The sequence below is a fragment of the Esox lucius genome, chromosome 22, assembly GCF_011004845.1.
Source record: "Esox lucius isolate fEsoLuc1 chromosome 22, fEsoLuc1.pri, whole genome shotgun sequence".
Lineage (NCBI taxonomy): Eukaryota > Metazoa > Chordata > Actinopteri > Esociformes > Esocidae > Esox > Esox lucius.
The window spans coordinates 19,288,548-19,316,346 of NC_047590.1; the positions used below are offsets into that span (position 1 = coordinate 19,288,548).

Consider the following 27,799-nt stretch of genomic DNA (forward strand, 5'->3'; position numbering starts at 1 on the left):
GGCCTACATGCCCAGACATAGGCTAGTTTCGTTTTCAGTAAACTCGCGAAGATGAAAAAGTGTAATTGAGCCTATCGTTTTATCTGTAGACTAGAGCCGCACCATATTGCTGGACATGTTCTGTTCACCATTGCAGGTTCTCTTTGATGAATAATTTAACCTAGAATGAATAAGTTAACCAAGTATTTTGAAAGGCTTTTTTTTTGGTTTTACCAATTCAGTTGGTATGTGCTGTGGAAACTCATCAATTTAGTATTATTTGACAAATATCCTATACAAAATGCAAATGTGATAATTCAACAATAAGAGTTGCAGTGGTAGAGGAAAGCCTGTATAATGGTCGAATGTTAACAATTGTTACAAAATGTTGTCCGACGACTTTTCCATTAAAATAAACAAAGACGGAAATAGATACTTTAAAATAAATTCCTATTTTCTGACTGAATCAATTCCTATTTTCGTATACGTATTGTTAGTGATACCATTGGTAAGATGTTTGACAGTTGTTCCAAAAAAATGTTTTATCCCCTAGCATGCATGCGCATTTTAGTCAGTGCATGCTATTGTCATCAGTTGAGTGGTAACTCGGCGTCTTCCCTCACTGAAAACATATGCTAGACATTCTGCATGTTTATATGTTAGCGTAGACCTGATAGTGATCGACATATGGACTTATTAACCCGCAACGCTACATTCACAACGTTTTGTAATCAAGGAGAAGGCGAGACCTCAAGAGGAGACCTCGAACAAGCGTAGGCCGGCGTGGGAAATATGCCATGGTAATGTCAGTGATATATAGTTAAATGCTTCGTAGTTAGCTATTAAATTAGGTTACTAGCTAATTCAAACAGTAAGTCGAACATTATTTTTGTCACTAGTCCAGCAGAACTTAATGGTAAGCAAATTAACATTACGACTGATTAGCTAGCTAAAATACAGCAAAATGGCCTACTTGATGTGAGGCTAAAACATTAATTGATATCTGTATTTTAGTTGACTAAAAATGACTAAACGACGTTTTTAGAGATGACTAGGGACATAGCTAGTTCCAGTACGTCATACTAGGCCTATATAATTAGGTGTATGCACGTGCATATTATGCAGATAGTGTTTTACGCTAGCGCCATTTTGAAATAAGGGCGAGTACGGTTCGGTAAAACTAGGACAAAATAACCGCAACGTCAGACAGTGAGTATGTCCTTTTGTGTACCGGGTGAAGACGACCGGAGTAATGGCTTTCATTGTTTATGCGTTGTTCCAAAACTTTGTCTGAACTGGTTCTTTAAAACGAGCAGGGATGTAAGGGGTGCCATATCAGGTAAGCTACATTTTCTTTGAGTAGATCAGTCGGCTAAGCTACTGTAATGTGTTAATCGTTTTCCGGGGACAGTCCCCGTTTTTGGTGGTCTGTCTCCGGAAATGTCAAGTTTTAACTGTGCGTTAAAAACAGACCGCAAAGTGGAATAATAAATGGCAGCAGAGCATACTGATTGACTGTCTCGATGGCGTTATTTGTTCTGGCCAACAGTGTGCTGCTCGCTAGTTCTAACTACTTGCGCGCACTCGTATTAGAGAACTGCTGTGCTATTAAATAGGTGTGTGCGGTAACACAAATGTTCCGTTCGATCCGATACCAAATAATAAAGAGCCAGAATTACCAATACTTTTTATTGTTAAAAGTGGCTTAGGTACTTTCATGTAGGGGAGAGCTTCTTGGTATATCCAGAGTTTTTGGGGAATCACCTAGGTAAAATAACAAAAATAATTATGTCATAGCCTATGACAGACTCCATATTTCAGGTTTGAGATATATTGTTTTAAATTCCATTAAAATAAGTCATTTAGGTAAGTTTCAATGGGGTGAATATTCTATTTGTATGTTTGAATATAGTCTATATTTCACAAAATGCTTCTCTTTCATTCAGCCATGGCTTCATGCATGCAATAAATGTAGGCCTATTGGTTGGATTGGCAGTTGGCGCCACCAGTCAGTGTGGGCGTTTGCCTGATGTTAGTTTACGCCTTGGCCAGACCAAATCCGTCATGCATATTAGTAACAACGGAAGTTTAGTCATTTCCAATGAACATATGCGTTATGATGCAATGACATGCAGCACCTTAGACATAATAAAAAGTAGACGCCGCATCGACCGCTACTGCCTACTGGCGCAGACGAGCCGTGGGACTGCCATCTTGGACCGGTCCGCCACTCCACTCAATGTAATCTGTTTTGGCAGGTGAAACGAGCTGTCAGCGCATTTAATTAATCATGCGGGTTTTTTTGCTGCAAAGGTCATACATGTAGCTATGATACAGGACACATGTATTTTAATATTTTAATATTCATAGTTTTATATTCTTTAAAACTGTGAACATAATCCCCAAAAAGGGAGAAAATCAGGAACATTTCCAGTTTGACTATCATTCTGATTGAAACACCTAATGTTTAAATAGTGGCAGTAAAGTCAGAAATATATATTTCTCTCTCATTTCACAGCCCCCATCCCAACATACACACATGGGTCCCAGTCTAAAATAGCAGGATGAAATGAAAAGTGACAGTTTTTATTTAAACTGCACATTTACTTTGTTGAAACTCCTTGGAAAGTCTGCAAACTTAATTAATGTAGCAATTTTCAAAACACAGTTACAAGTGCTTTTCAGAACCCAGAGGGAAAGAGATCAGGGCTAAGACAAACACAAGGACATAATGTGAAGATAAACTTCATTATACACAAGCTCACAAACCCAGTGTAAGGCAAAGGAGACCAACATTTGGATTCCTGGAGACACACACCATGAGGCTAGAGTTCATGAAACACAAACATATTTACAGACCCACCAACACTTACAGCAGTATTCACATAAAATGTGACAGACCACTGTTTTCAGGCAGTTTTAAGCCATTGCTTTCAGTTTCAGTGTTAATCTTGTCAGAATGATGACAGATATGACATAAAGATACTATGTGTGATGAGTAAGGTTAAAGTACAGATATAAAGCTTAGAATTAGTTTTGGGATGCTGGAATTTAGGATTAAAGTATTGAATTGTCGTGGAACCACACACATGCACACGCTCTAAAACCCCTGAAAGAGGACAGTTCTTCCTCGTGCTCCCTTTCTGCAGTTCAAGAGAGGTGAGTTTGGTAATGTGGTGCAGCCTTATTTTGAGAAACACAGACACAACCAATGACAACAAGTCAGAATGATGGTTGTTGATGCCAAACTGAGTCTCCTCAATGTGTTCCCCAAGCAGAAAAACATCCTCTGTTCCAATCTCCTCCCGGACGATGTCTGTGACTGTCAACACCTTAGGAGCTGGCATTGGTGAAGCTTGGCGGATCACCCTCTCTGCAGCACTCAGCACCTTATTAAAATAATAATAAAAAAAAATACATTATATTTATATAGTGCTTTACACAGGTGAGACACCACACCGAACCATCAGGCGGCGGAAGATGGCCTGGAAGTGCCGATGGATTGTTATTCCAGCCTCCTTATATGGAAAACAGGCACACAATACATACATTACTCACAAGACATAAAGATATTCATTAGGTATATTTTCAAAATTGTAATTAAAAGAACACCAACCCTACCTGACGCTCTGATTGAATTAAATAGGAGCTCCAAGTGATCTTGGCTGAACCTGTAGGTGAGCACATACCGCTGAACTAAATAATAAGCTTGTTTGAAAACCATTCTACTATCAGATGTTCTGTTGCCTTTATTTTAAGTAGGGTGGGTATAAGACATGAGAGGTAACTTACTTTTGTTATGGTGAATTACACGTGAATAATACAGTGTGGGGCAAGTTACTTGGAAATATCAGTGACCTAAGCTATTAGTTACTCTGTCATGAATAAAGCTTCACTACACAAAAGCTACCACCCAGTCAAATGTAGTAAGCTAAGTAACACAAACACAGCAGTAGGCTAGTTCATTACATAGGAAGCTACTTTAAGTTGTGCTAATTTCACATGACAAGAGAAGTAGCTTGTGTGGCCAAGCTACTTGGTAAATAAAGGAGTTAGTACTACTGAAAAGTTACTTGATTCTGGAAATAGTGAAGCTACCACCAAAATACTAAGTTACTAGCTAAGCTAGTACTGCCCAACAATGATAATACCGTCTTTTATTCATATAAATATAAAATTAGCTGGCCAATGTTATACCAGTAATATTTGCTTTATTTCTACAATAGCATTCTTGAGTCAGTTATAATAAGTCATTGTTATAGAATATGACTTATCAAGTCTCAGTTCGCTGGGTGAACACCGGCTGGTGCAGTAAACATAGCCTAGCTAGCTGGATACGATTTCAGTACAGTAATATCAAAGATCCTTGCTCCTTCTCAACTCTCTGGTAATATTCTAGTCACAAAATACAACCAATAAAACGGTAATGTTAAATCTTACTTGTGAAAAGTAATCCCCCGAGCCCTGCTTTCGATGGTCTGCCGAACTGAGCAGGTGTATGCTCCACAGTGCTCTGGCATCGTTGCTTCTGCTGCTACGCAAATAGGAGTATGACCGGTCAAAGATGGCGGCCGAATTTCTCGTGCCCCAGCAGCCAATGCGGCGTCTACTCTTTATTATGTCTATGTGCAGCACTATTCGTACCCTTTGCGGATGCATGGCGTTTGGGGTGTTGCATGCATTGGATTTTTTCTACTTTTGCGCCAAAACGTGTGCGTTATTCAAACCGGAAACTTAGGCATCTCATCTCCTCCAAAAAGCATTGTCAGAACGGAATTAAGTGAATATATTTGTAAATATATTAAATATTATTTGTTAAAATTATGGCCTACATAATTATAATTGCAATGACTAAAACGAACAAAAAGCTGCCAAATACACTGCTCTACACACATTGAAACTACCTATACTGCTTGTAGCTGGAACAGAGTTTGTATGTAGCTAGCAAGTTATCCTAAAGTGGCAAACATACAAGCTGAGAAACGTGCATTTGCTTACATAACAAAACCTTCAGAACTTTTGTATAGCCAAAAAGTTAAAGTTACTGAGCTGATTATCAGATGAAATCTTCCTCCATGCATTATTTGTATCATTAATGTCTATAACTATCGTCTGACAAATCGAAAAGGGCAGGATAACCAGCGACTGCACATATCAGCTTCTATTTAAAGATGCGTCGTAAATCACTAAATAATGTGCAGTTATTTGGAAAGGGTTTGCAACAAAACACTGCATTCACAACACAATTGGTGGATCTGGTCTGGCCAGGCCATTACACCGGGCATTTCTGCAGAACGTTCTGGCTCCGATGAGGTTTCCATCTGATGAGGTTCCGTCCTCCACGCAGTGTCATATCCCACCGGGAGCATTTCAGAAGCAGAGCGCTGCAAGGAAGCTGTATTGGTGAGATCACAAGATTAACAAACAACAATAGCCTAAACTACTTTGCATGTCCGACATGGACTTCCTTTTGTTTTTGTATTTTGTCTTTGATTTTCGGGGTTCTACAATGAAGTTATTCTGTAGTTCCAGAATTGTAAAACATAGGCAAGTATCAAAAGGTTAAAATCTATAAGTTGGCTACTTTTCAAAATCACATAGAGCTCTTATAAGGAAGATAATTGGGTTATAGCACTCACTTTCTGTACTCACTTATAGTTCTCACTTTTTGTATTTAAACTGTGCGGTTTGCATGGTGTCCGTCAAAAATAGACAAGGCGCCTATCTTTAGCGTAGCAGAGCAGAGAGCCTCTTCTGAAATGAGCTGTGGCTTGTCTGGTGGAATCACAACCATTGACTAGAGTGGCCGCGATCAGCTTCGGCGGCCGTGTCGGAGCCAGAATGTGCTGCAGAAGCGCCAAGTGAAATCTATGCTTTATGACTGATGTCCACCAGATATGTCAAAATTAGTACGTTATTTTTGTTGGATGTCCTGTACGTATTTTTTCATACTTGACGCACATGTTCTTTCAAAAGGTGTACGGATGGAAGCAAGGGAGGAGATTATTTTTGCAGTTTCTAGAGAACCTGCTCTATACAACCAAAGGGTTCACATTGTACAGTAGTTCGACACAATGCTGGCTAACAACAGTCAGCTAGCCTATCTACTTAATTAGTTTTTGAGTTGGTTAGGTAGGTTACTGTAGCCACTTGAATTATTTTATTTAGCAGATTATCAAATTTAGCTTGAACAATGTAGATTTGACATTGTAAATAATATAATGTTTGATAAACCTGCCATTTATATGTGGGCCATGGTCATGCTATGTGCCACTCGTTGCCACGTACTCCTTTCATTGTGATCTTGAACCTCTGTCATATCTTCACAACAGTAAACCATGTACAAGTTGAAATTATTGAACGCATGTGTTATACCAAACGCACCGCAATGTAACATCGCATTGAAATGGGTAGAACTTAGAAGAAAGAAACTGAAACTGGTATCGACCCTATTGAGGCTATAATCAATCTAGAAAAACAAGACATAATATCTGTAATATCGATATTTTTAGGATCAATGTCTCCGCCCCTACTGCGGAAAACTCGTCCTGGAGATAGCAAGTGTCAAGGGGAATCCACAACATCACCACAAACATCTTTTCAAGCCAGGTAAGTTACAATCGTTTCAGATACTAGTTAGGGATGTTATAATGACACTATATTATATGGATAGAGTTTCTGCTCTATAAGGTTTTGAATAGGTTATCCTAGTTAATGTTAGCTATGTAGACTAAGCTAGCTAGGTTAGCTAGCTACCGTCATGGGAGTAGTTAACACATGTTTACATGTAAACATGCAGTGGATGGGAGGTGTACCACACACTGAGATGAAGGTGTGTGGGCCACCTTCACCTCAGGAGGCTGGTGTCCATCTCGATGGATGGGCTCAATGTGAATTACATATTTTGAACTTCTTCCACAAGACCATGCAGAACAGTATGGAGGTGCTTGTTGCTGTGGGGAGCTGTGGGCTCCACACATTACACAATGCTTTTAAAAGTGGCTTGTCCATGTGGCAGCTGGGAAAACTTTTGAAAGAGTCCATTACTTTTGAGATTCTCTTTTGACAGGTTCTACTTAGACGCTTTATCAAGAGATTGCTCCTTTAGGAAATCACTAGACTGTAGCTAATTAAGTGGACATAGCAGAAAAGAAGAACTGGCTCCAACCACAGGACATTGACATTGGCTTGGGTGCTGAGACAGTCCTCAAGATAGTTTGGTAATTTAGAAAGATAATTTCATAAATCATGGTCAGGATGCAAGCATCAAATATAATTTTATTGTAAATACTATTTACGGCTTACTATTCCCGTGTCAGAGCAGAGTCCTTGAGTTTAGAAGTGACTGCATGCAGGGACTGTCAAACGTTGTCAGAGAAGTGCAGGAGAAGGTCCCCCTCAAATATCCAACGGTTAGACAGATGGAGCGTTTGGACCCCTCATGTTTAAGGACCCAGACTGGTGCAAGAGACAGATGAAATGTCTTGTTCAGACGTTTCTGCAGGGCAAAAATAAGAGGTCTGCACTGAATATGTGTTAGAACTGTTAAGTGGAGTTCTGTAAACGCTGTCAGTGTGTTACAGCCAGGCTTTTGCTCCACCTTTAAAGCTGAAGGATGTAACTTTCAAAATAGGAAGTATTTCCGCCTAATTTTACCAGAAATCTCGGCTGTCGCTGGCGTGATGTCAGTTCACTCTTAAAGCCCCACACGTTATCTGTGCACTTTATTTAGCTCATGTAAAAATGAAAATCTTCATCCGACCAGGTGAGTTGACATACAATTATTTCAATTATATGCCAAAATTAAACTAAATGTATCTGATTTACAGTGGATATAAAACATCTACAAACCCCTGTGATAAAGATAAATCATGTCAGAACTTTTTCCACTTTTAATGTGAACAATTCAATTGAAAAACCAACTGACATTTTTGACTGGAACCATGTCCTGTTGTCTGATGAAACCAAGATAAACGTATTTGGTTCAGATGGTGTTGAGCGTGTGTGGCGGAAACCAGGTGAGGAGTACAAAGACCAGCTGCATGAGTGTTGCCGTCACTGGGGAGCTACAGTTCATTGAGGGAACTGTGAATGCCAACATGTGCTGTGACATGCTGAAGTAGAGCATGATCCTCTCGCTCCCTCACATCCAAATCCACAAAAGCATGGCTTCACCAGAAGATAAACGTTTTGAAATGGCCCAGCCAGAGCCCAGACCTGAATCCAATTGAACAACAAAGTATTAGTTTAAGGGTGTGCACACTGCAACCAGGTTATTACAGTAGTGTTGAATTTCAGTGGCTAGGAAAAACTCTTGAAGAAGGCCGAAATTTAGGAAGAAACCTAGAGAGGACCCAGGCTCAGAGGGGTGACCAGTCCTCTTTTGGCTGTGCTGGGTGAAATATTAAGAGTCCAATTGGAATAATTAATAAATGCATATGGGCTAAATCCAGAATCTACTCCACAGGTGTGGACCAGGATCTCATATCCTCCTAAAGTTTCAAACGGGAGGAGACTGGGAAAATTCAGAAAATGCATTCCTCATTTCAACAACGATTTATAGTGGAGAAGGAGAACTTAGTGGGGAAGGAGAACTGACCCTACTCCCCCAGCACAATAATATAGCAGCGTAAGATCTTGGGACTGAGACAGTGGGGGTCCGGCGACACTGTGGCCCTACCCGGGGGAGGAAATCAATCCACCCACACTGCCAAGCATCAACCAAATGGACTTCTTTATTTTTCTCCCTCAAAGATTTCAGTTTGTTTATCAATTGAATTGTCCACGTTATAGGTCATATTAAAGTTGGTGTAAGTTCAGACATGATTCATGTGTAGACTTCTTATAGCCACAGCCCCACCTGTTGTCAACAGAAAGAACTGCAACAAAATTATTTTTATTTCTCTAATAAAAAAAACAAATAAACAAACAAATAAATGACTTCCTATAATTCATTATCTTTGAATATAGCATCTTCCTAAATTGCATGTCATTTGGTCCCTGCCTTGCTGCTTCAGACGGCGTTCTGCCAATTCGAGTTCGCATTATTAGCTCATAGGCTAAGCATGAATGTGGGGTTAGCCCTTGTCTCACAATGTAATGTACTTTGTATGTGTGAAAATATTAATACGCATGCTCAGAATGCTAATGTGGTCAATGTTGATCACACAAATTTGATGCCAATGTGGGGCTGACAGCCGGTATCCCCACTACAGTGTAATTTCATATTTCAGACCTGATTGGCTGTTTGTCTGTCTGGCGCCAACATTAGTCAGCAAGACAAGCGAGGATGGTAGATTGTCTTAGCTAGCTTGTTTGCTTCACAAATGCCTGATAACTTGAGAAAATGCATAGAGTGAATTTCATACTCGAGTACCAGTTTGAACCCCTTAATTTGGAGGAGAAACTTGAAGTAATGCGACTTGGTGCCCATCAGCCACAGGATTTTGTCATCACTCAAACTGCTGGTAAAAGTAACTGTGGGTTTAACGTGGAGTGTTTTTTGAAGAAAAAGTGGCTAACGGTTAGCATACAAAAGAAGGCACTCTTGAGGAAGAACCACCGTGACACCTTTCTCCTCAAGTGAGCCCTCTACCTTGGTGATTGAAAGCGTATTTTATCATCCTTCCTTTGTGGTGCTGGTCCTTGCCTTGGTCATATTTCTGTGCTGGAAGCAGAGCAATTACACAAGAAGGTCTCTCTCCAGTATGTGTACTACAAGCCGGTCTGTCGTTAAGTGTTTTGTGGAGCCACGCTGTTTGTTCATGTGTTAATTAAACACATCAGTACCAAGAGGGAGTTTTGTAGCTTTACTGGTATGTATCCTATAATTTGAAATGGTTTATGCACCACCAATCTTTCACATATAAAAACGCCACTGTCTTACTACTAGTCTTAACTTGCCCTGGTAATGTTTTCCAATTACAATACTACTAGCTGGGCTAGTTACCAACGCAAACAGCATAAACAGGCTGCGAGCTGCCGAAATATCTGATGTAGCATACATAGGAAACATGAGAATAGCCAGCTACAAGTCTATACCCGCCCTGGTAATGTTTTCCGATTATAGCACTACAAAGCAAACAGTATGTACAGACGGCAGCTCGCCTCTATCCACAGAAAGTTAGCTAGTTTACCAAATTGGCCAATTGTTTTTGCCTGGTAATTAGTTATAGCCTAACAACAGTGTGAGGTTATTCTATGTGGGTAACATTGTCCTTACTAGCAAGCAGACATTATTAGAAGCCAGTAGTGGTAGCAAAACTTGTCTGCTGGATAGATGTACAGTCAGTAACTATAGCCATGTGTGCTCTGTATAGGTAGCCACATTAACAGCAATAGGGCAATTACTAACAACAGTGTGAGGGGAGCTAGCGTTTTAGCTAACATTACTTACTTATTGAACAGAAGAATTTCCACATCAGCGTCTAAGTTTAATGCATTTTGCTCCATGAGTTCCATCCTTCTTGGATAGGCAACTAATCCAATGTTCACTCCGAATGACATTTATCTGCCTCTTACCAGATTTGCTTTCTTTTGATCCAAACCGTATTTTCTTAGGTTCTGTTACGTTATGAACTTCTTCAGTTTTTTTTTATAAAGTTGGCTTGCGTCTCTCTCTACTTGAGGCACAAAATGAGAGTAGCCACTTTCTTATTTTGTCCAGCCTCAGCTCTTTGTTTGATAAGTCAAACGCATCACTTCCTGTGCGCAGGATAACATTTCCTGCCACTGCGAGAGCCGACCACTTCTTTCCTTATCAGCAGTACGTCGTATATGATGGTTTTACAGATGCAGGCCTGGGACCATCTGATATGGTAGGAATTCTTCCATCATCCAGATTAATAGAGTAGCGATGTGTTAATGGAAAAAGTGTATGTATTTCAGCTTTAAGTAGACACGTTAGTAACAGACCAATCACAAACATTTATCTTAACTGAAGACATTTTTCTACAAGTTTCTACATTTTCAGTTGAGCTACATTTTTTTTTATTTTCTCACTTTCTAATCCAGGTAATATTTTTGAATGTGAATTGTTTTCTCTTGTCATGGTCCTGCGCGTGTTCTGTGTGCAGTTGCTTGCTTGTTTTATTGAAATGGGCTTTGATGTTTTTATACCATTATAACTTATTACAACAATGATTTTGTTCACCATTATAACCATAACAGGTTGTTGGTATAATGTAATGATTTACCAATATATTTTCTTCACTTTTTCCTCAGTTTTGTTGTAGGGGATGTCATTCTCCAACAATTTGAGGCCTTTTTGTCCCTTGAGAGCAGAAACGACAAGTTCCTCTCATTCTCGCCAATGCAAAAGAGGCTGGACATCATCTTGTGGTTTCAGTAGCAAGGCTTTGGGCTTCCTGTCAGAATGTGCTCATTTTGTCCCATGGACAGGCCGCTGTGTTACCCAGGTTCCCCTCACACTTATGGCGCTTTTCCACTGCATGGTACCGGCATGACTTGCCTCGCCTCAACTCTCCCTGCTTTGGGAGCTTTTCCACTGCATTGGAACTCGGCTCGCCTATTTTGCTTTTCCACTGGCCAAAAGTTGGGATAGTACCTGGTATCAGATACTTTGTTTAGTATCTGCTTTGGCGAGGTTCCAACCGAGCTGAGGCGATACCAAAAGGTGACGTGAAAACACGGAAGACTTCGGATTGGAGAAGAGTGACTCAATGCGTGTTAGCCGTCGAGTGTCAGAGAATGTTTTTGTAACGAGAACGGTGCCTCTTTGTGCGTCTGTGCCAGGAGTCCTTGCATTGAAATTGGTTAATTTCAGTGCCAGTGCACAGGACCAGACTCGTAGTTTAAGCAATTGTATTTTCCCATAACTCCTCGGTTTGGACCTACGCACTGGTGTTGAAATCAACTCTGTATCTCCTTGAGACCCACAGGATGCACTGTTTTTGTAAATCCTCTGGGTTTTTCTATGGGCTAGCTGGCATAAATTGCCCTGGTCAAAGTAGTAATGTCATGTCAAACAGAAGCAGCCTACCAAGCTTTCTAACCATTTTAGCAGTCTGCAATGTATTGAGACCAAAGATATTGCTCACGTGTGCTTCCTCCCTACTACCAGTATAAACACTGCCTTGTGTAGCCTACAGTATGCTACTCTTGAGTCAGCCGCCGTGGTATTATAGCTGGCAATTAATAAAGCAATTATTTGTATATTTTAATCGAGATGGAGGGGTTATGAAGTTTTTTGTGTTTTGGCGTTGAAATGTTAGGTGTAAAAGCTTAAATCTAACAGAACATTGCAGTTACATCATCATTTATACTGCAGGGCGATAATTCTATTCAACCTTTTCACTGTTTTTCAATCAGGGTCTGTGACCATGTTATCCAGATATAGTTTACTTCTGATTTGCCACGTTTAACATTTAAAAGAAAATGGATGGCGTTCATTCAATAGAATTTTCTATTCACTGCAGGGTTTACAGTCGTATGAAAAAGTTTGGGCACCCCTGACAATTTCCATGATTTTCATTTCTAAATAATTGGGTGTTTTGATCAGCAATTTCATTTTGATCTATGATGGACCTGATGGACACAGTAATATTTCAATGGTGAAATTAGGTTTATTGGATGAACAGAAAATGTGCAACATGCATCAAAATGTAATTAGACAGGCGCATACATTTGGGCTTCCAAACTGAAAAATCATGTCACTATTTAGTAGAGCCTCCTTTTGCAAATATAACAGCCTCTAGACGCTTCCTATAGCCTCTAATGAGTGTCTGTATTCTGGATGAAGGTATTTTGGACCATTCCTCCTTACAAAACATCTGCAGTTCAGTTAGGTTTGATGGTTGCTGAGCATGGACAGCTCGCTTCAAATCATCCCACAGTTTCTCAATGATATTCAGGTCTGGAGACTGGGATGGCCATTCCAGAACATTGTACTTGTTCCTCTGCATAAATGCCCGGGTAGATTTTGAGCAGTGTTTTGGGTCGTTGTCTTGTTGAAATATCCAACCCCGGTGTAACTTCAACGTTGTGACTGATTCTTCAACATTATTCTTAAGAATCTGTTGATATTGAGTGGAATCCATGCGACCCTCAACTTTAACAAGATTCCCAGTACCGGCACTGGCTACACAGCCCCACAGCATGATGGAACCTCCACCAAGTTTTACTGTGGGTAGCAAGTGTCTTTCTTGGAATGCTGTGTTCTTTTGCCGCCATGGATAACGCCCCTTGTTATGACCAAAAAACTAAATCTTTGTTTCATCAGTCAACAGCACCTTATTCGAAAATGAAGCTGGCTTGTCCAAATGTGCGTTTGCATACCTCAAGCGACTCTGTTTGTGGCGTGTGTGCAGAAAAGGCTTCTTCCGCATCACTTTCCCGTACAGCTTCTCCTTGTGCTAAGTGCGCTGAATTGTTGAACGATGCACAGTGACACCATCTGCAGCAAGAGGATGTTGTAGGTCTTTGGAGTTGGTCTGTGGGCTGTTTTTGACCGTTCTCACCATCCTTCGCCTTTGCCTCTCCGATATTTTACTTGGCCTGCCACTTCTGGCCTTAACAAGAACTGTGCCTGTGGTCTTCCATTTCCTCACTATGTTCCTCACAGTGGATACACTGACAGCTTAAATCTCTGCGATAGCTTTTTGTAGCCTTCCCCTAAACCTTAATGTTGAATAATCTTTGTTTTCAGGTCATTTGAGAATTGTTTTGAGGCCCCCATGTTGCCACGCTTCAGAGGAGAGTCAAAGAGAACAACAACTTGCAATTGGCCACCTTAAATACCTTTTCTCATGATTGGATGCACTTGTCTATGAAGTTTAAGGCTTAATGTTCCAATTAATCAGTGCTAAGTAGTTACAGGTATTCAAATCAACAAAATGACAAGGGTGCCCACATTTTTGCATAGCTTATTTTTCACATCTGATTTAACTTAATATTGCTGCACTAAAATTCTTTGTCTGGAAAATATCCCAGTACTCAGTTTTTTAGAAAATTAATGGCATGCCACTGTGATAATTTTCTGTGAAGACAGAGTAAATTATTATGCAGCCTCAGAGGGCCTAAACATTTTCATACTACTGTACGTTAGTTGGCAAATGCTGTCTTGTCGCTGGTATTAGGTGTACAATATCTCCATTGTTGTTCTCGTGTGTGTCACGTTGGAGGTGGAGTCAAGGAAGTTTTCCAAGGTTCCCCTCACATGAAGGCTTGTTTATGATGATGTCACTCTGCATGGAGGGTCTCATCAAGGTTCCCCTCACACCCACGCCTGTTTGTGATGATTTCTTTTTGCATGGGTGGATTACTTGAGTTCCCCTCACTTACAATCCTGTGTTTTCTACACAGGGGTTTTGCCAAGGGTCCCTTCACACGCAAGCTTGTTTGTGATTATGTTACTACACATGGGGTGGTGGTTATCAAGGCTCCCATCACACACAAGCCTGTGTGTGATTGTTTCTTTTCACAGGGGAGTTAGGAATCCCTCCCCTAGCCACTCTGGTTTATTCTCTTGTTCCCAGTCTTTTTATTGTGGTCCCCCGAATCAATCTTCAATTTATGATAGCTTGTGAAACAAGAGCCCCCAAATCTATTGTTTAACATTATTGGAACTTGCAAAGTAAGTGGCAACAGTTTCAAAGTTCAAATCTAGTTTATTCTTATTTAGGACACAACTCCTCCCACAGCATTTATGTCGCACACACTGTTTAAACTTTAAAATGTTCAGGGCTTTCATGACCAGATAAAGCTAAGAATCTTTCAATTTACAATGACCAAACCAACTGTGTTACACATGTTTAGGAGATGCCAACTCTAAATGCTTAAATGTATATGATGGCAGACATAAGTCAGTGGAAAAATAGCGTATTTTGAGCTGTTCTAGCTGTAGGCACCACCAACATTGTTTCACATATTTAGGCTATATCTAAGGTGTTCGATGTCACTCAATTGAATACATATGCGTAGATTTGTACACATTTGCCTACATGAGCATATATTTGCATAATTACATGCGTATCAACCATAATTGTATAGATTTGCGTACATTTTCAGTTAACCCTAAAACTTAATGGTTCATCACATTCATCTACAAATTTGCATGAATGTGCATATTTGCATACATTTCCACATATTTGCCTAAATATGCACATATGGTTCATACATCGGCATGAATTTGCCCAGATTTGCATAAGTGTGCATTTATTGCATAGATTTGCTCAAATTTGCTTAGATTGTAATTTTGCATACATCTGTATGCATGTGCATATTTGCATATATATTTGCATAAATGTGCATATTTGCATAAATCTGTATGAATGTGCATATTTGCATAATTTTCCGCATATTTGGCTAAATATGGCCACATTTGCATGCATCGGCATGAATTTGCCCAGATTTGCATGTGTGCATATTTTATCGCAAATTTGCTTAGATTCGATTTTCTTTTTGCTTTAGTTAACCTTAAACATTCTTTTTGTGGATGGGGGGGTTTGAAAGGGGGTAAAATAAGGAACGCTTCACGAATTTGCGTGTCATCCTTGCGCAGGGGCCATGCTAATCTTCTCTGTATCGTTCCAATTTTAGTATATGTGCTGCCGAAGCAAGCACAATAATGCCCTAGGAAAGACCCCCTTAAATATGGAGCAAGACCCTGGCTGGTTTATCTTCATGGTTGGCGTTTAAGAGCTTTAAGTAGACCCTCAGAGGTACATAAGACTCACAGCAAAACAGTGTGATATATTAAACTCATTTAGAGATTGTTGTATTATTTAGGCGCTGTCTCGTCTCTTCTGGTCTTCTAGCTGCTGATTTGCAGTGCGTGCTGGTTGTTATGCAGATGTACCAGACAGCCTTTGTTGTTGATTGGGTAGAAGAAAAGTGCATCCCAAACCCCACCCAGGCACTCTGCTTTGGTCAGGTTTCTCTTTCCCCTCCCCCAGTCATTACACAGCCATTTCCACTCTGCCACATGGCCTTACCATGGAGGTACTAAAACAGAAAAGGAAAACCATCCAAGAGATGGCTGAGGGCAAGGCTGGCAAACTAAAAACATTTACTCCAAAAATTACATATTTGTGTTCCTTGAACCGTTCAAGACCAAACAAACTTCCTTTCACATGTTTAGGCTAAGCCAACTTAGAATGCTTAAGTCTCAACCGTGTCACAGGTTTACATACATTTGCTTAATTAGGATGAATTATTTCTGAAACATTATGTTGTACTATTCAAGCTTGAGACCAAACCAACTTTGTTTGAGATGTTTGGGCTATGGTAATTCAAGGATGACACGCTTATTTAGGCAAACATTTTTATTTTCCCCCTTTTCATCCTCCACAACCACACTGGTTGATTGGATAGAAGGAAAGTGCAAACCAAAAGCAGTTGCTTCAAACCCCACACACACTCTGCTCTGCATTCATTTTCATAATTAGCCTAAATCAAACGGAGAAATAGCGTATTTTGAGCTGTTCTAGCTGTAGGCACCACCAACGTTGTTTCACATGTTTAGGCTATATCTAAGGTGTTTGATGTCACTCAATTGCATATATACGCATAGATTTGTACACATTTGCATGAATGAGCATATATTTGCATAATTAAATGCGTATCAACCATAATTGAATAGATTTGCGTACATTTTCAGTTAACCTTAAACTTAATGGTTCATCACATTCATCTACAAATGTGCATGAATGTGCATATTTGCATACATTTCCACATATTTGCCTAAATATGCACATATGGTTCATACATCGGCATGAATTTGCCCAGATTTGCACAAGTGTGCATTTATTGCATAGATTAGCTCAAATTTGCTTAGATTGTAATTTTGCATACATCTGTACGCATGTGCATATTTGCATATATATTTGCATAAATGTGCATATTTGCATAAATCTGTATGAATGTGCATATTTGCATAATTTTCCGCATATTTGGCTAAATATGGCCACATTTGCATGCATCGGCATGAATTTGCCCAGATTTGCATGTGTGCATATTTTAGCGCAAATTTGCTTAGATTCGATTTTCTTTTTGCTTTAGTTAACCTTAAACATTCTTTTTGTGGATGGGGGGGTTTGAAAGGGGGTAAAATAAGGAACGCTTCACGAATTTGCGTGTCATCCTTGCGCAGGGGCCATGCTAATCTTCTCTGTATCGTTCCAATTTTAGTATATGTGCTGCCGAAGCAAGCACAATAATGCCCTAGGAAAGACCCCCTTAAATATGGAGCAAGACCCTGGCTGGTTTATCTTCATGGTTGGCGTTTAAGAGCTTTAAGTAGACCCTCAGAGGTACATAAGACTCACAGCAAAACAGTGTGATATATTAAACTCATTTAGAGATTGTTGTATTATTTAGGCGCTGTCTCGTCTCTTCTGGTCTTCTAGCTGCTGATTTGCAGTGCGTGCTGGTTGTTATGCAGATGTACCAGACAGCCTTTGTTGTTGATTGGGTAGAAGAAAAGTGCATCCCAAACCCCACCCAGGCACTCTGCTTTGGTCAGGTTTCTCTTTCCCCTCCCCCAGTCATTACACAGCCATTTCCACTCTGCCACATGGCCTTACCATGGAGGTACTAAAACAGAAAAGGAAAACCATCCAAGAGATGGCTGAGGGCAAGGCTGGCAAACTAAAAACATTTACTCCAAAAATTACATATTTGTGTTCCTTGAACCGTTCAAGACCAAACAAACTTCCTTTCACATGTTTAGGCTAAGCCAACTTAGAATGCTTAAGTCTCAACCGTGTCACAGGTTTACATACATTTGCTTAATTAGGATGAATTATTTCTGAAACATTATGTTGTACTATTCAAGCTTGAGACCAAACCAACTTTGTTTGAGATGTTTGGGCTATGGTAATTCAAGGATGACACGCTTATTTAGGCAAACATTTTTATTTTCCCCCTTTTCATCCTCCACAACCACACTGGTTGATTGGATAGAAGGAAAGTGCAAACCAAAAGCAGTTGCTTCAAACCCCACACACACTCTGCTCTGCATTCATTTTCATAATTAGCCTAAATCAAACGGAGAAATAGCGTATTTTGAGCTGTTCTAGCTGTAGGCACCACCAACGTTGTTTCACATGTTTAGGCTATATCTAAGGTGTTTGATGTCACTCAATTGCATATATACGCATAGATTTGTACACATTTGCATGAATGAGCATATATTTGCATAATTAAATGCGTATCAACCATAATTGAATAGATTTGCGTACATTTTCAGTTAACCTTAAACTTAATGGTTCATCACATTCATCTACAAATGTGCATGAATGTGCATATTTGCATACATTTCCACATATTTGCCTAAATATGCACATATGGTTCATACATCGGCATGAATTTGCCCAGATTTGCACAAGTGTGCATTTATTGCATAGATTAGCTCAAATTTGCTTAGATTGTAATTTTGCATACATCTGTATGCATGTGCATATTTGCATATATATTTGCATAAATGTGCATATTTGCATAAATCTGTATGAATGTGCATATTTGCATAATTTTCCGCATATTTGCCTAAATATGGCCACATTTGCATGCATCGGCATGAATTTGCCCAGATTTGCATGTGTGCATATTTTAGCGCAAATTTGCTTAGATTCGATTTTCTTTTTGCTTTAGTTAACCTTAAACATTCTTTTTGTGGATGGGGGGGTTTGAAAGGGGGTAAAATAAGGAACGCTTCACGAATTTGCGTGTCATCCTTGCGCAGGGGCCATGCTAATCTTCTCTGTATCGTTCCAATTTTAGTATATGTGCTGCCGAAGCAAGCACAATAATGCCCTAGGAAAGACCCCCTTAAATATGGAGCAAGACCCTGGCTGGTTTATCTTCATGGTTGGCGTTTAAGAGCTTTAAGTAGACCCTCAGAGGTACATAAGACTCACAGCAAAACAGTGTGATATATTAAACTCATTTAGAGATTGTTGTATTATTTAGGCGCTGTCTCGTCTCTTCTGGTCTTCTAGCTGCTGATTTGCAGTGCGTGCTGGTTGTTATGCAGATGTACCAGACAGCCTTTGTTGTTGATTGGGTAGAAGAAAAGTGCATCCCAAACCCCACCCAGGCACTCTGCTTTGGTCAGGTTTCTCTTTCCCCTCCCCCAGTCATTACACAGCCATTTCCACTCTGCCACATGGCCTTACCATGGAGGTACTAAAACAGAAAAGGAAAACCATCCAAGAGATGGCTGAGGGCAAGGCTGGCAAACTAAAAACATTTACTCCAAAAATTACATATTTGTGTTCCTTGAACCGTTCAAGACCAAACAAACTTCCTTTCACATGTTTAGGCTAAGCCAACTTAGAATGCTTAAGTCTCAACCGTGTCACAGGTTTACATACATTTGCTTAATTAGGATGAATTATTTCTGAAACATTATGTTGTACTATTCAAGCTTGAGACCAAACCAACTTTGTTTGAGATGTTTGGGCTATGGTAATTCAAGGATGACACGCTTATTTAGGCAAACATTTTTATTTTCCCCCTTTTCATCCTCCACAACCACACTGGTTGATTGGATAGAAGGAAAGTGCAAACCAAAAGCAGTTGCTTCAAACCCCACACACACTCTGCTCTGCATTCATTTTCATAATTAGCCTAAATCAAACGGAGAAATAGCGTATTTTGAGCTGTTCTAGCTGTAGGCACCACCAACGTTGTTTCACATGTTTAGGCTATATCTAAGGTGTTTGATGTCACTCAATTGCATATATACGCATAGATTTGTACACATTTGCATGAATGAGCATATATTTGCATAATTAAATGCGTATCAACCATAATTGAATAGATTTGCGTACATTTTCAGTTAACCTTAAACTTAATGGTTCATCACATTCATCTACAAATGTGCATGAATGTGCATATTTGCATACATTTCCACATATTTGCCTAAATATGCACATATGGTTCATACATCGGCATGAATTTGCCCAGATTTGCACAAGTGTGCATTTATTGCATAGATTAGCTCAAATTTGCTTAGATTGTAATTTTGCATACATCTGTATGCATGTGCATATTTGCATATATATTTGCATAAATGTGCATATTTGCATAAATCTGTATGAATGTGCATATTTGCATAATTTTCCGCATATTTGCCTAAATATGGCCACATTTGCATGCATCGGCATGAATTTGCCCAGATTTGCATGTGTGCATATTTTAGCGCAAATTTGCTTAGATTCGATTTTCTTTTTGCTTTAGTTAACCTTAAACATTCTTTTTGTGGATGGGGGGGTTTGAAAGGGGGTAAAATAAGGAACGCTTCACGAATTTGCGTGTCATCCTTGCGCAGGGGCCATGCTAATCTTCTCTGTATCGTTCCAATTTTAGTATATGTGCTGCCGAAGCAAGCACAATAATGCCCTAGGAAAGACCCCCTTAAATATGGAGCAAGACCCTGGCTGGTTTATCTTCATGGTTGGCGTTTAAGAGCTTTAAGTAGACCCTCAGAGGTACATAAGACTCACAGCAAAACAGTGTGATATATTAAACTCATTTAGAGATTGTTGTATTATTTAGGCGCTGTCTCGTCTCTTCTGGTCTTCTAGCTGCTGATTTGCAGTGCGTGCTGGTTGTTATGCAGATGTACCAGACAGCCTTTGTTGTTGATTGGGTGCATCCCAAACCCAAAAGTGCATCCCAAACCCCACCCAGGCACTCTGCTTTGGTCAGGTTTCTCTTTCCCCTCCCCCAGTCATTACACAGCCATTTCCACTCTGCCACATGGCCTTACCAAAAACACCTATAGAGAACAGGAGATAAATCGCTAACTGCCCAGTCGGGAGAGAAAAAAGCACAGTTGGTAGAGAAGACGTAAGTAATGGCCAGAGAAAGGATGCAAATGCGAAGAAGAAAAGCACAGAGTCACAGTGATGATATTCACAGGTCTTTGACTGGAGGAGCGAGTGTGGGGTGACTATTGCAAGGTTTGTGTTGTCACTGTCTAGTGTTACAGTAGGAGTTGGTAAATTTGCTGTTTTGAGAGAGAAACAAAACTGACAGTGAATGTTTGACAACTTCAGCAGAGACCTAAAACCTTAAGTTTACCTCATAGTCTAACCCATATGGAGTTGGAAAGGTAACCATCTATTTTAAATGCAATTTGAAAGGGGTACTGTTCAGAATCCTGACTCAAATCCTCCATTACCGAACGTGACCCGTATTGTTATTGCGAGTGTATGGAGATTGAAAGTAAATGTAAACAGATTACCGAGCCGCAATAATGTTTAAATGGGGAGTGTGTTAGTCACTCTGATTTATTTTTGTAGAAAATATTTTGAAACATTAATTTAATCCAGATTAGGTCATTTTTGCTTATTTTTGTGCTAGTTGTACATTACAAATTGTACATATTGCCTCTTAAACCTATTTAAAATATTGGATAAATAGGGGATGGGACGGGAGATTGACAGACGGATCGGTGCAGCTTCTGCAGTAATGCGGTCGATGTATCGGTCTGTCGTGGTTGCGGCGAAGCTCTCGATTTACCGGTCAATCTACGTTCCTACTCTCACCTATGGTCTTGAGCTTTGGGTCCTGGATACAGTTGGCCGAAATGAGCTTTCTCCGCAGGGTGGCTGGGCGATCCCTTAGAGATAGGGTGGGAAGCTCAGTCACCTGGGAAGGAGCTCAGAGTAGAGACGCTGCTCCTCCACATCGAGAGGGGTCAGCTGAGGTGGCTTGGGCATCTGTTTCGGATGCCTCCGGAACGCCTTCCTGGGAAGGTGTTTCCGGTCCCGTCCCACCGGGAGGAGACCACGGGGAAGATCTAGGACACGCAGGAGGGACTGTGTCTCCCAGCTGGCCTGGGCATCTCTGCTTAGACTGCTGGGACACTACCCACCTTAACTCATTAGTGCAACCCACAGGCCAGTAGGCTACTGCAAATAGTTAACCTCTCATTCTGATCAGGCGATTTTCCTAATGCTTTGAAAACAGCTGTCATTAAGCCTGTTAAAAATGCGTATTCTAGACCCTTTAGTAATCGACAACTAAGCCCCTGGCTGCGCATGACCCTGTCGTCGGTTCACCGCTTTTCCTTGGACCACTTTTGATAGGTACTGACCACTGCAGACCCACAAGGGCTGCAGTTTTGGAGATGCTCTGACCCAATCGTCTAGCCATCACAATTTGGCCCTTGTCAAAGTCACCCAGATCCACACACTTGACCATTTTTCCTGCTTCAACTTTGAGGACAGAATGTTCACATGCTGCCTCATATATCCCACCCACTGACAGATGACATGATAATGAGATTATCAGTGTTATTCACTTCGCCTGTCAGTGGTCATAATGTTATGGCTGATCGGTGTACTGCAGAAGGACACACAATAAAGACCTAGGAAAGACCCTGATGTATACGGTATAAGACCCTGGGTGGATTTTGTCATGGTTGGCGTTTAACAGGATTCAAGCCAGTACACTATCTGATGTCATGTAAGCCCCTATACCTTACAAAGGAGCAATTTAGCATCACTCTTACCTCAGACTTGTTCTAAACCAGCTCAAAAGAATCACATGGTAGAAATTGCATATAACTTACCACTTTCATGCATATAACGCATATATTTACTTTTCAGAATATTAACAAACAATAATTATTTTTAAATTGTTTTCAATTACTTTGAGAGTAAGAAAATTTGTGATTACCATCTGATGAATAAAAACATGACACATTAGTACTACACACAGTAAAATGTATATTTATTTTCTATGAAAAAAAACGAATTTTACATTGTAACATATGGATATAGATGCAAATATTGTACTTCCATTTCATTGTACCAATGAATTCACAAAGCTTAGACTTAAACAATGCATATTGTGCAGTTCAATCTGATAGTAAAGACATGCTTTATATCTTCGGACCTGCCTTTGTCGTTGATTTGGTAGAAGGAAAGTGCGTACCGCAAGCCGTTCCAAATCCTACCATGGAATCTTAGATGTCATGTGTTACATGTCTGTTTCAGTATTAACGGAAACCCCAAAAAAATTATATATTTGTGTTTGTTTTTAATACAGCTATATGACCTGCTTCCAGAAGGTCAAAGTGAAGAGGGAACATCAATGACTCACTTCAATGTCTATCTCCAGTGCAGAGACAAAACTCCAGCCAAAACACCTACTAATTCTGGTAAGTATATATTCTGATGTCATTGGTTTCAGTACTAATAATAATAATAATAATAATAATATCAAATGACCTGTGCCCCAATCTTTTGTGTTTTATGTCATTGTTAGCCACGGTGCAAGTGCTACAGGCTAACACGTTGCAGGGTGTACAGGATTGCCCGGAAGGTGCTTGACATCGATGGATGGTATTAAATGGGGATGGATTACCTAGAATGCAACACCTGTGAAAAGTTGGCAGGTTGGTGACTGGATGTCCTTAACCCGGTGGACACAAGTTCTCAGCAATCTTGGCTTATCGGTTAGTAGTTCACAACTCTAACAATCAAAGTACTTAACTTCCCCTGGTGAGAACATTTCTGTGTATCAGGCTGCCCTGTGACCGGAAGGTAGTCAGAATAGATGAGGGAAAATACACTGACTCTTCCTTACCTCAAGAAGGCCGCTCCATTGCCCCCTACTGTCTGTCAGGACCTGGAGGAAGATGTAAGTGCATATCCACATCACAAACTGCTCACGTTGCCATTTCCTTTTTTTCATATCCAATAATCCAACCCCTTGCAGTTACACCTCATATTTCCATGCAGTACCTTGGACCAGGAGTGGTTGTCGGGTATCAAACGTTCTCCTGGCCAAAAGTCTGATGAGACTCCTGGAGAGGCCGTCGATCTCGACTCGGCATGCTCAAGAGATAATCGCCCTGTGGGAGAATCTTCCGGAGGCGAGCAAGAAGAGTCTCCTACCTCGAGAGGATCCAGGAACGAGCGGGGCATTTTAAAAACTCAAAGAGCACAGCAGTCAAGGGAGAAGAGAGTATGAAGCGGTAAGTACTGCACTTTGTGCTGAAATCACTTTCTCACTAAACAGTGTTTTGTGTTTCTCATAGATGTTGTCTTTTATAAATTTAATATAATTGGACAAGGACCTGCCCAGTGGCCCAACACTAGCAGCACAGAAGAGGCTGTCTTTTTGAAGCTTTGCCAAAAACATCCTGCTGGCCAGACTGTTCTTGGTGTGAGGGTCAACAGATGGGCTGTCATCCAGAAGGACTTACAGGAGCATCAGGACCATGATGTTGGGAAGTTCACACCTGAGGACCCAAACATGAGGTTGCTAATTATTAACACAGGGACCATAATGTCTACATGTATCATCATCATCATCATCACCTTACTATTGTGCGACGGTCCTGACTTCCTCTGAGCTCATAGACCATGATGTTGGTCTGGGACATCAACCCTGGGCTTTTCAGCACTGTTTCTCTGACAAGATGAGCGCCCACCTGCACCTCTTAGGGCCACATGGATGCAGGTGGCAGAGCTGGCTGCAAATGGCCTCAACCAAATAGCAGGACCCGGGTTAAGTCTGAGAAAGCAACTGAAAGACAAAGTTTTGAACAAAGAACACCTGTTAGTGTTGGTAGTGGATGGTAACTTTGTAATAATTATTATAATAACCAAATACCATTAAAGGCTGTCCTTTCCAGCATTTCAGCGGTTTCCCCGTAATCGCTTTGTACCGCCTGCACTCGATCCTGTCCTGGTGACGGAAAGGGTAGACCACTCCTTAGGCTGCGGTAGTATTTGACAGTCTACCCTTCGATCCGTGAGCCCCTGAAGACCCACTTGGCCAGCCTGCAGACCTGCGGGGATCTGGCCTTTGGCACTCCTCCTGAATTTTACAAATAAAAAGAAAGCCTTTCAGGAAACATTTCGTTTAGAAAGTCATGAAAAATTGTGTGTGCAACGTTAATTCATATTATACTGTAGCAAGCTAGCTGAGACCGTTCATTTAAAAAACAAACAGAATTCTGATACTGCAAAGTTACATAGCTCAACAGCTAAGGTTAGGTTGGATTGACTTTCTTGTTGATTGATTAAAAACATGGTATGTAAAGTTAAGTATGTTATCATACATTTCTACACTAATTACTGATGCGTGAATGTTTCCCACCTCCTATGTATCGTTTATCCTTTTTCTGGACCAAATTACCACTGCACAATATACAACCATGACTAGTGTTAAGTGGCTTGACTTTTCCAAACTGGTCCCATGTAAGACGGTGGAGCTATTGAGACGTCAGGTAGAACTACATGTCCCATCAATGCTTCATATCTATGGTCTCTGCCCTGTACCTGTGGAGGCCAACAAGGGTGTGGCCCTCCTGCCCAGACTGTGAGGCATTAGAGTAGAGGGCCAAGGTGTCCTAGCTGACAATCAGCGGAGATCTGGAGACGCTGTGCTTTCGCTCCTGCTGATGGCTAGCCACCAGCCCCACAACCTAGCCCATGTCGTTCTCCAGAAGTCACTTAAAGGTCTGACCCCGGTAAATGCTGAACTGAACCATATACCTGCTCAGAACCAGCATCTCTGCATCAGGGTCACCACCCTCAAAGACGACACAGGCCCACGCCTCTGCTTCGGCTTCTTGCACACCACAGCCTGGTCTTGGTCTGGCTTGGTCCTGATGAACCAAGCCTCAGGTGTGGCGTGCAAGGCCAGCTGGTTCCCCCTCCAAAATGTTGGATTTCCCCATCTAGTATTCAAATGGTAAAATACAAATAGGAAAACAGTACAATTAACAATGCAGATTTCTCATTCATGAGAATTCATAAAATGTATAGGGAACAGATGCTAAACAATAACATGGCTAAATAATAATAATGTAACAGGTAACTATCCTAGGCTGTACTGTAAACCATAGCCTACATGACGTTCAAACAAATGTATCCTGTTAACAACAAATGCAAAACACGAATTTAGGTGATTGCATGAAGTGAAATAGAGATGATGACCAGCTATACTTCACTACTGTGCTACATGCTGAACATGCTAAGCGCTAATGACTAGCGATGCTAATTTAGCTAACGCCAATAGCGTCAACATAAATTCTGATTGGTGCCGTACGTGGCACTCCAATATGTTAACATTTCTTGGCCATTGTCCAGAGGTGTTAACATTAATGTAAATAGTTAGATTGTATACAGCAGTACAGTAAAACTGTGCTACATGCTGAACATGCCAAAACAATAAGGGTTAGTGACGCTAATTAAGCTAACGTCAACGTTACTATGTCAAACTAAACCCAGACGCAAAACATACATGACATCGTAATGTTTACACTGCAAAGATTAGTAACCTACTTGGTGAAGTTTGACTTTAGGGTGCAGTTTGAGAAATTCTCTGAAATTCTAATGACTACCGTAAGCCCGATGAAAACAGTATGGAGTCGGGGCTTCTTCTCTGGGGTTAATGGCGGATCGCAATCAACTTTAAAGTGCATACCGCCACCTACTGTACCAGAGTGTGTAACATAATTTCATTTTCCCAGCTCTTAGATTTTAACTGCTAGCCCTGTATTAAGAAAGTAAAAAGTGCCTCCCTGGCGACTCTCACTCCCTCTGTTCCCAGAATTCCTAACAGATTCCACTCTCTGCCCACCCTTTTAACACAACTCTCTTTCCTCTTCATACCTAGGACTGGAGTGGGGGCTGAACTCAAGGGGCGAATGTGATTGGACCATACCTGAAAAGTGAGACAGTGATTGGCCCGTGGTATTTGAGACAAAGCCCTATCTTTTCCATTTATTTTTTGTGTGTCTTCCTGATAATTGAGACAAGCGTCGACTGGGATTGGCTGACGGATCTATCAGTCGTTTCAGAATACTGAAACAATTGAGAGAGCGGAACGTTCTCAACCGAATAAAACAACGATTCTACATTATTGAATTAACATATTTACTGATTCTAATACATAACATTAAGCCTCCTTAAGACCTGCAGGGGGAGAACGGGGCACTGGGCGCAACTCCTCCTGATCACGTGGCTTAACATACTTAAACCCTGCATTTCAGTTACACATACCTCGAATTTGCACGATTGCACACTCAGAACTGCCATTTGTACATGCGTTTGCCTCAACTACTCACTTCCCACTTTTACATACATTATACAATATACCTAATACCCTCCCCTGTTTGACCTTATGGCTCATTTAGATTTGCCATTTGCACTGTATATGCATTGCACATCTATACTTTCAAGTTTTCATGGTTCATTTGTCAAATGCACCGAACAACACAGTACAATGAAATTCCTTTGACATGGCACCTGACTATGGAGGACCAACCCTGCTAAAAATAAATGAATAAATAAATAGATGTATCAAGAAATGTATTTATCCATAAAAATATAAGAATAAATGTAGTAATCAAATATTATTTCCAGATGTATTATTCCTTGATCATTTCAGTTATTTTTATTCATTTCCATTATCATACATTTCTGTTTATGTTTATTTCTGTATTTATTTATTTTAATATTATTTTATTTATGTATTTATTTATTAGAGTTTTTTTATTTCCGCGTGTATTTTCTTTTCTGTATTTCCTTGTCCTTAACCACCACTGTTACTCTTCACCCTGTTACATTTAATTATAATTTAAAAATATCACTAAATATCCATCCTCTGCACATTAACATAAACCCATGAAGTATCAGTCAAAAACACATTGTGAAATGGTAACCAAATTCTAGTTTAATTTGTGTTATTATAGAAAAAGAGGATAAAAATGGCTTGACATTATGATAGAGAACATGTTTTCTTACATAATTATTGTTTAAAATGACTTTGATGAGCATAAATTAGTATGGTTTAGTAGAGAGAAACTTGATTTCATAGAAAATGTGAACAT

General features: G+C 40.3%; 3 long non-coding RNA genes and 4 other non-coding genes across 8 annotated transcripts; 2 read left to right on the forward strand and 5 right to left on the reverse strand.

The window, feature by feature from the left end:
* The first annotated feature begins 1,115 nt into the window (after positions 1-1,115).
* LOC109615594 lies at positions 1,116-27,244 on the forward strand. Its single transcript, XR_002196590.2, has 3 exons — positions 1,116-1,318; positions 6,492-6,588; positions 26,584-27,244. It is a non-coding gene; the product is annotated as an uncharacterized LOC109615594 (long non-coding RNA).
* On the reverse strand, positions 15,455-15,561 carry LOC114830114. Its single transcript, XR_003777829.2, has one exon. It is a non-coding gene; the product is annotated as a U6 spliceosomal RNA (small nuclear RNA).
* On the reverse strand, positions 17,045-17,151 carry LOC114830100. The gene has a single exon (XR_003777816.1). It is a non-coding gene; the product is annotated as a U6 spliceosomal RNA (small nuclear RNA).
* LOC114830101 lies at positions 18,635-18,741 on the reverse strand. Its single transcript, XR_003777817.1, has one exon. It is a non-coding gene; the product is annotated as a U6 spliceosomal RNA (small nuclear RNA).
* On the reverse strand, positions 20,225-20,331 carry LOC114830102. The gene has a single exon (XR_003777818.1). It is a non-coding gene; the product is annotated as a U6 spliceosomal RNA (small nuclear RNA).
* On the forward strand, positions 23,023-23,758 carry LOC117593756. The gene is made up of 3 exons (XR_004575180.1): positions 23,023-23,110; positions 23,218-23,592; positions 23,671-23,758. It is a non-coding gene; the product is annotated as an uncharacterized LOC117593756 (long non-coding RNA).
* On the reverse strand, positions 23,219-26,365 carry LOC109615593. 2 transcript variants are annotated; one of them, XR_004575179.1, is made up of 7 exons: positions 26,250-26,365; positions 25,458-25,642; positions 24,571-24,777; positions 24,276-24,483; positions 23,697-24,196; positions 23,539-23,580; positions 23,219-23,330 (listed from the first exon to the last, which is right to left on the reverse strand). It is a non-coding gene; the product is annotated as an uncharacterized LOC109615593 (long non-coding RNA). The 2 variants fall into 2 exon arrangements; XR_004575178.1 differs by having other exon boundaries at positions 24,281-24,483; positions 26,250-26,364.
* Positions 27,245-27,799: the final 555 nt, after the last annotated feature.